Source organism: Lygodium microphyllum, chromosome 16 (genome assembly GCF_053477565.2).
Source record: "Lygodium microphyllum isolate KBCC chromosome 16, Lygodium_microphyllum_v1.1.10, whole genome shotgun sequence".
NCBI classification, from domain to species: Eukaryota; Viridiplantae; Streptophyta; class Polypodiopsida; order Schizaeales; family Lygodiaceae; genus Lygodium; species Lygodium microphyllum.
The window spans coordinates 16,838,290-16,847,732 of NC_141150.1; positions in this window are offsets into that span (position 1 = coordinate 16,838,290).

The following is a 9,443-nucleotide window of genomic DNA, read 5'->3' on the forward strand; positions in this document are numbered from 1 at the left end:
CATGCTCCTACTTAAAGTCCTTAGCAACCAATCGAGCCTTGTATGCCGGCTTGGGGTGTCCAGGGCTACTTTTCAGCTTGTACACCCACTTGCATGCAAAGCCTTCTTACCCCGAGGCAAGGAAACCAAATCCCAAGTCTGATTCTTACGCAATGAGTCAAGCTCAGACTGCATATCCCTCTCCCAAGAGTGACAATCACCCCTGTGCATAGCCTCATCATAAATGAGAGGCTCTCCTACATCTATAACTAGTATATAATCCATAGAGGGTGCAAAACGATCAAGAGGTTGTCTATCTCTAGTAGAACACCTCAACCCAGGCTCTGCTGCCTGACCAACATCCTATCTAACATCAGCATGTCTAACATCTGGGCCATGAACATCAGGTGATGTTGCACGCTATCTAGCTGGCCGTGGAGTGGGTTGTACGAGAGCAGGTGGATCCTCTTGAAAGATAACTCTATGTACCTCAACCACTTTCTCAAGCTGCATATGCATTTTGTCCTCATGAAAGATGTCATCATGACTGGGGATCACTTTTTGCGCTTGCGGATCCCATAGATGGTAACCCCTCTCTCATGCATCTCCATAGCCAATCAAAATGCATTTGACACTTTTAGGATCCATCTTACTAGTGTTTGTCCTTGGGCACATGGCAGAATGCCTCACATCCAAAGACACGCAAATGATCATAAGAGGGGGGCTTGCCTGCCCATACCTCCTTTGCAACCTGAAAGTCAATGCCACTACTAGGTAACCTGTTAATGAGGTGCACTACAGTAGTAACTGCCTCAGCCCAAAAGTGCTGCGGTAATCTAGCCTGGCTAAGCATGCTACGGACCCTTTCCTGAATGGTCCTATTCATGCGTTCAGCCATACCATTTTGGGGAGGGGTGTAAGGGGCGGTCAACTGACGCTTAATACCCCGCTCATCACAAAACTGCTCAAAAGCATATGATACATACTTATCCCCATCATCGGATTTTCTCTTTATGGGATAAGCCCAAACCTTACGTGAGTAATTATCTATGAAAGTAACAAAATACTTTGCCCCACCTAGTGACTGACAAGGCATGGGCCCACATACATCTGAGTGCACAAGAGCCAAGGACTCACCCATGTGTTTCTTACCAGACTTTTTATGCGTATTCCTAGCCTGCCTACCATACAAAGAATGATCACAAGAATCAAAATGTGAAGAGTCAAAAGATGGAAGATACTGCAAAGCACAGAGCATTTTCATTCCTTTAAGGGACATATGCCCCAAACGAGCATGCCAAAGGGATACATGGGGGATAGAACCCACAAACAAAATATGATTCAAGGTAGCTCTAGTTACAAGTAAGGGATAGAAGCTGCCAGACTTGGCACCTCTTGCAAGTACAAGCCTGCCACGAGTAATCTTTCATGCAGAGTCTCCAAAAGACACAAAATACCTTGCATCATCAAGCTGTCCAGCTGACATAAGGCTGCAAGTCAGCGCAAGTACATGACATACATCATGCAAAACAAAAGAACTACCAGAAGGAAACTACATCCTAACATCTCCAATGCCCATAATGTCAACAGACCTGTCATCACCAAGACGCACAGAACCAGAGATGGTACGATAGGTATGAAACCAATCTCTACAGGGTGTCACATGAAATGACGCACCCAAATCCAAAAGCTAGCACTGTGCATATATAGAATGTGTCTGAGAAGCCTGTAATGTATCGCATGAAGAAGTTGCAAGTATGTAATCCTCATCTAAATAGGTGGCTTGCATGACATTAACTTCTTCTAGCTTCACACTGGACTTTGCAGGTACAATACTGCGCTCAGAAGACTTATCCTGCACTTTCTCTTTTCCCTTTTCCTTGCGCTTATCATCATGCATCTTATGGAACTGCGGCCAAATGTGTCATACTTTCCCACAATAATGACAAATACGATCACACTTTCATCCACGGGACTTACTGCGGCCATGTGACTTTGACCTGGACTTCTGAGAGTCCTTATCCTTATGATCATTATCATGCTTGCCATGTTTGCCACCTCTAACGGTCAATGCATGTGAAGAGCGAGAAGCATCATTGTTTTTCATGTTGATTTCCTCAGTCAATAAAGCACTCTCAACATCTTTGATTTTCAGCCCATCAAGCTTGTTATGCATATGGCAGTACAGAAGACATCCCATGATTCAGGCAAGATGCAAAGCAGAAACAACGTGTGCAAGTTGTCTTTAAACTCAATACCCTGTGACAATAGATTCTTCATGATAGCATGAAACTAGCTAAAATGAAATGAGGGATGTCCCATCCTTCATGCAAAGGTCCATTAACTGCTTCAGTCAATACATTTGTGATGCAGGAATCTGTTGTGCATAAAACTCCTGAATCTTCTCCCATAAGGCCCATGCACTGATCTGATTCTCATCTTCAACAACATTATGATGAACCTCTTCTGAGGGAGACAAGATAATGGTAGACTTGCATAGCTCATCAACTTCCATTCAAACATCAACATCCATATCCTTGGGTTTAGCACCCTTGAAACATAATGGTTTAATCTGCAATTTCTGCACCAAAACATGGCATATCTGGGACCTCCAATACCCATAGTTTATACCATCCAACTTGGCAATGTTAAAGAGAGCTATGTCTTTCAGATGACCAGCCATACTGTTCCAAATCAACAAAAATGCAAAATTGCATTGTAACATTCCCGATTTTCTAAAAACATGCATTCTTTCTATGAACCGCCTCTTAAGAGGCCAAAAGGATAAGTCATGGGGGATAATGACAAATTTTTTTAAAATTAATTATCCCTCTCTCCTTCAGCGGACTGTTGTGCTGGAGGAGAAGGGAATAGCAAGGGCCATTAAGCTCCTTGCTGGAGCTCGCAAGAGGGTGGAGACCATGCTTGATGCCGCATGGGGAAGGGAGGATCCCCTCCCCTCAGCTATATAAGCTGTGGGAGGAGAGTAGGAGGGGGAGAACCGTCAATTTTCTGACGCTGCTGTTAAGGACTGCCCTTGAGAGAGGAGGAGGCTTTGAGATGCTGCCGTGAGCTGAAAGAGGCCGTAATGCCATCAGTCGTAAGGGAGGTGGGAGCCATGTGTGCTGGGAGGAGGGAGGTACTGCATAACGCCGCCGGCCAAGTGAAGGAGAGGGGAGACTGCCTCCGTCGCCACCAACTCGCTGCCATATGGCCATCAACACGCCGACAAGGATTTCGCCTTCTCTCTTCCACGTGGGGCTTCCACAATTTTTCCACAAGCTTTAGAAACTTCTTAGGAAGCTTCTAAAGCCTCCTTGGAAGGCCCCTTTCCTGTGGGCCTTTAAAAGGCCATTTCAAAGGGGGTTTGATAAAACCCCCTCCCTGGGATTTAAACCCCATTCCCGTGGGTTTCTCCCCTCCGCAAAAAAATTCTTCTTTAAGGTCTTTTTCACCCTTTGCCCCCTTTTTCCATTCTGCCAAAGTCCATTTTAGCACCCCCATTTCCGTGGAGTCCTATCCGAGGCCTCTAAAAAGCCTCGTCAAGCCCTTTTTCCCTCTTGGATTTCCTACAATCTCCCAATTAGCCCAAGTGCTAAACCCCTTCCCGTGTAGACAATTTGCACCCCGTATCTTCTACGAAAGGAAGGAGAAATTAATAAGTTCCATTTCTAAGGTTTGATTCTGAAGGACGGTGGAATCACAAAGGGAGTTTCATGTGCAAAGGAGACAACCAACATCATAAATCTGCATCTAAGGTGGAAAGGCCGAATTCACGATGGCTCCTAAGAAAGCACAAGGCGCAACCGCTGGAGAATCGTCTCTTAACATCCATGTGGACATTTCACCATAAGTTGGAAAGGCCGAATTCACGATGGCTCCTAAGAAAGCACAAGGCGCAACCGCTGGAGAATCGTCTCTTAACATCCATGTGGACATTTCACCATAAGTCCAGGTTTTTCTTCCTAATTTTGATTTATGTCGTTATAATTCAATCGTGCATGGATCATTTTTGGAGATAGGATGCATCTTTCGATTTAAATACTTTGACTAATTTAAAGGAAATAGCTCACGATGGAAGAATTCGGTCATTAGTATTTTTCAATAAAACGAACAAACTAAAGAGAGCATAAGATTTCTATGCATTGCTAGCAAGTCATTTTTATGCATTGCAAAGTAATGAAATTAGATTAGTTAATGCCCATCTTTACAAAACGGAATTATGATAGTACACTTTGATTAAGCATGGAAGGAATAAACCGCATATTGCATTATTGAACATATTTTTCGAAATGATTCTTAAAGAAAGTTGCTAGCATCCGTAGGAAATTACTAGGGCTGCATGAAGAAGATTTAACTCTAGGCAAGTGGCCTAAAAAAACTCAAATCAACGAAAGGTTGTGTAAGATCAGCTTACGACAAATTCATTCAAAAAAGAAAGTAGAAAAAGGCTGCATGCTTAAACATAAAATCATAAAGCCTAGTAGCATGAATCTTGTTTGCATGTTATAGGATGATCAATTAGAATTATGCTATAACTTAACCTATGCTTTGATCTTAAACCTGAAAAGTTAGGGTTTGTAAATCAACTTATACGTAGACAATGAATCATGTGGTTACGGAAATGATAGCGTAATTATCTTCAAGACCAGACAAGTTAAATTGGTTTTAACCTAAACACCTAAAACTGCGAGGTACTCGTTTAGGAAGGGTTAATTCAATGCAATGTATCCCAAAGAGCTAACTAGGATTTAACACGTTGAGGATGTGACCTAGATGCTCGTATTGCCATAGTTGAAACTCCAATACCCTAAAGACTTGCCCACATTCACTGAATGTAGGGACAGTAGGACATACTTGCGAGAAATGATCTAGGGTTTATACCCTAAGAATCGCTCGCTAAAAAGATCAAACTGGGTTTGAACTTGGAACCCTAGGACCGACAATGTCGGCCTAATGCAATCAGGAACGGATTGTTAATCATGATACCATGATTAGAAGATGCTATTGATGGGTAGAATAGTCCCATGGATTAGGTGCGACACTTGGCAACAAGTTGTAGAGTCGCATGATCTTGTGATTTGATCACAAGGGAATGACCAATTCCTCGGAATGAGATTGGCAGATTTTTACGCAAGTTATCTTGCATGAGGATGAATAATCATCTTGATATAGTACCTTTCTTGGGTAAAGTGACCAAGAATACGGGGATTAGATCAATTGCTTGGAAGCAAAGGACCAATCAATAAAATTGAAATAACATATTTATTGCTAATAGCACTTAAGGTTTTGGTTAAGTTGGGTTAATAGGGTACGGCCCTAACCAAGGATATAAGGGTTAACAGACAAACCCTTGGGGATCTTGCCAAGTCGCAATTGATCCCGGATCGACTACTGGATGCATTCGGAAAGAAGGATTCACTCCTTAGTAGTTGGCCAAAAATAATGACCAATGGAATTGATTGTGCTTGTAATAGTTTTAAGAGCATTGTTTTGCTTTGTTTGCTCAAAGAATTAAAGGATGAAAATATATCTAATGCTTCAGGTTGAAGGCCTGAAGGGAGAGGGAGCTTCAGTTACCCTCGACTGCTTGCCTAACCCTAACCAAGGGGGTTGTTAACCGCGCCAAGAAGGTGGACGGAACTCGCCACGAGAGGTCTCTCCGTTGAGTGCTACTTGGAGCAGGAGGATGCTTGGGTGCCAGAGGGGGCTCTGGCCGTAAATGCCTCGCCTTCCGGGCCCTACACAAGAGGCCAACGTGACTCAGGATTGGATCTTGAGGCCTACATACTAGTCTATGGGTAGAATCTTGGATTAATAATCCCTGTGGATTGCTGGATAGCCTTCGGGCGGATTATGGATAAGCCTACGGGCTAGACTTTATGTATTTCAAAGACAAATATGATAACCTGTTGAAAAGGAACTTGTTTGACATTGTTTTTCTATGTCAACTGCTATGATTACGTGAAGGAACCAGTGCCTAACCGGCTAATTAAGGAAGCTGATTGATACATGTCCAACTAAATGTGTTAGGTAATTAAATAACTAAACAACCTAACCCGAAAGTGCGGAGGATGTGGCCATGGGTCCGTTCTACGGATGGGTGGTCCTGATTGGCCGGGAACTTTTCTCAATCATGATGGACATCAAGAAGATCGTTCAAAGAACACGAAGAGCAAGAGCATTTACCTAGAGTCTAAGTTATAAATGATCCCGATTTACACTGTTTTAGGGGAACGGAATGGGACTATGCCTTATGGCAGAGAGGTTGAGCTTCGCATCCCTCTCGTTTCCCATTCTCCTTGAACCAAGTGCAGCGTGAATCCGCTTCGGACCTGGCGTTTCTGTGTAAAGTAGTTCGCTCGGGTTCGATGCTAGTTGCCATTAGGAAATGGCCAATAGGGAAAACCCTAATTCAGGTCGGTCCTAAGTGGAAACGGTCCGAATACTTCCGCTACGTGGCAAACGCGAAAAATCCTAGATCGCAAACCCCGTAACATTCCATGGAAGTGCCGGGCGGAGCTTTCTAGACATCATTTTCGATGGATTGCTAAGATGTGTCCTGAAGATAACAGGTGGACACGTTACAGTTGGTATCAGAGTGAACCAACGAAGGATTTGTTTTTAAGAAATCTTAATAAGATGAAGTAAAGCAAATGTTGTTGTTCCAAACATTTCCTTACTTTCAATGCTATCTTGCAGAATTATGAAGCATGGAACATGTTCTTAGTGTTCCGAGTCATGTTTATGACTACGATGCATTCCCCAGATTATCAACAAAGGGTTGGGATGATGAACATCCTAGAGCGTATCTATAATCCAGTGTCTTTGTACATGGAACGAAGATGGACGGGTGCCTTAGGAATCTACTATATAGCTGCCCACCGATTTGCATACCTTCAAACCAACCTAAGGAGGATCAAGTGGTTGGAAGACCTGAAAGTCATGAAGCTGTTCATTTTTGTGGAGGCTCACGTAAACTCAACTTTACATATTCAAGGTCGGAGGGTTGAGCTGAACTCATATGTATATGAGGAAGTGACCCGTGTCGCCGACAGGATTAAAGTGTTGGGGCGCCATGAGAAGAATGGGTTCCAAAGGAAAGGATACCCTGATCTTCCAATGACTTACCGATTTCTGAAGATCCATGACCCGAAACGATACTATTATCCAGTTTCTGTAGATAAATGTAATACAACATTATTCTCCCCAAACTAAATGTAAACAATTGGCTTATCATCGCAAGAAATGTTGTATTTTGAAAAGGCTATGCCCATATAAATACAATAAGACTTCTTTTTATCAATGTCTGTTTTGTTCAGGAGAATTGATAAGAAGTTAAGTGGTTAGATTGCTTGGTTGATAGCTGAAATAGAGATGAAATATAAATCGTAACGATTAACGAGTAATAACATTAAGAAACCTTTATCCAGGCACAAACCTAGGTACAAATTCCTAGTTCGTCTCCTACATCAAGTACTGCTGTAATCCAGGAGAAGAAGTTTCTTCTCAAGCAGATTAAGCTACCCAAATTTGACGGGAGAGGCAGGTCCGTCCAAGCAGATGCTGAAATTTGGATTGAATCCATGGAGGATTACTTTGAAGCAGCCGGTACTGCACCCGCCAACCAAGCTATGCTCGCAAGCTGAAGCTCACCGGCGAAGCCAGGCTTTGGTGGAAGCAATGGTGCAGAGATCAAGGGATCGCGGAAGGATTTGTTACCTGGGAGAAGCTGAAGAAAGCCGTACAGGGAAGATACTTACCACCTACGTATCGCACACAGAAAATGAATGAGTTCTACGAGCTAAAATAGCTGGGACTCACTCTTGACGCATACTATTCTAAATTCGTCTCACTTCTTAAGTAAGCACCACAGATGGACGTGACACAGTAGTTTTGTGCTGGTTTAAATCCACCAGTGAATACCCGTCTCGAATCTATGTGCCCATCAGATCTACAAGATGCACTCATTCGAGCTGTGCCTATAATTCAGGAGGTGCAGGTTAGGCCAAGAGGTAATAAAAACTAGTCTTTTAATGGCCCAAACAGAGGAGCATTTAGGCCTCAAATGAAGAGAGTTCAAGGACAGAATCAGGGACAAAGAAAGAAAGCAAGGACTAATAATGTCAACAACTTTGTTCCTACTCAAAGCAATGGCCGAAACTTCCATTGTTTCCATTGCAACAAGCCCGGTCATTTCAAGAAGCAATGTCCCAAGCTTGGAGGAGGACATTGCCAAGCACCTTTCCAAGGAATTGGCCATGGTCAGGAAGCCGCTACCCGAGGCAGAGGAAGAACCGCCTGCATTGCCAATAGTAGGCAAATGTGCGAAGAAGAAGAAGATCCGACCATGGAAGCAGAGTTTGAAAGGGCGACAGTCCATGCCGCTCTACACAAGAAAGGCCCGAATCGCCAGTTCTCGGTGATTCAGACTCCGTTGGACTATCAAGGTAAAGGTTTCAAGACCTTGATTGATTGTGGCAGTACACATTCATTTATCTCACCAGTTTGTTGAGAGCGGAATTTTGGTACCGAGAAGTGCTTAAAAATAGCTCAAAATTACGAATATCAAGTGAAAAATATTCAACGTCGAAGGCGATGGCTTGATCTAGGATGATTTTAAGCGCCAAAGGGCTTTAAAGGCGCCCGAGCGACACTTAATGATTTTTCATAATTTTTCAGACTGTCGTGCGGGTTGACAAGAGTTACTGGCCAATATGGGATGCCAAGCCAGACGCCCAGGATTTTTCAGAGCTGAATTCGGAGTCCGGACGGGGAAATGAGCAAGAAACCGGTCAAGATGCGAAGGGGTGGACAAAATTTGGCCAAAATGGGCAAGTGACCTTTGGGAGCCCAAAATTTAATGTCACATGAAAGTTTGGGTGAGAGAGCATGCATCAAATCGTGGAGGAGGCATGGAGAAACAGGCGCCCGAAATTTGTGCTTCTTGGATGGAGGAGGCATCATGGCTGCTGCAAACAACCCCCCCAATTGATCATGGGGCTTGAATCCCCCTGCCCTGCTAGTCTTATCGCCGTGCTTTGCCCCTCCAATGGCGGTCTCTATGAAGAATTCTGATTTCAGTCTTTCTCTCTCCTCCCTCTCTCTCTTCTAAGGGCAGATTCATGTGGTGAAGGAGAAGAAGAAGGATGGATGACGGATGCTTGTCCAATGAAGACCGGATTGCTCCGTGATGCAAGAGGAAGGAAGATTGCTGATTGTGGACTATCATGAGCATTAATGGTGGCTGGAAATGAGTCCCGAGATATGGCAAATAAAAACCCTCAACCCGCAAAGAACGGTAATCTCATTTTTACAAAGGAAATTGATGTTTTATGCAATTTTCTTCATGAATATTTGTTCCCATGGGATGATTATGTATTACAATGTTGTTTGCAATGTCTTCCAACTGTTTGAGATCAGAAAATCAAAAAATCATAAGTGTTGTGGATGAAATTAGTAGT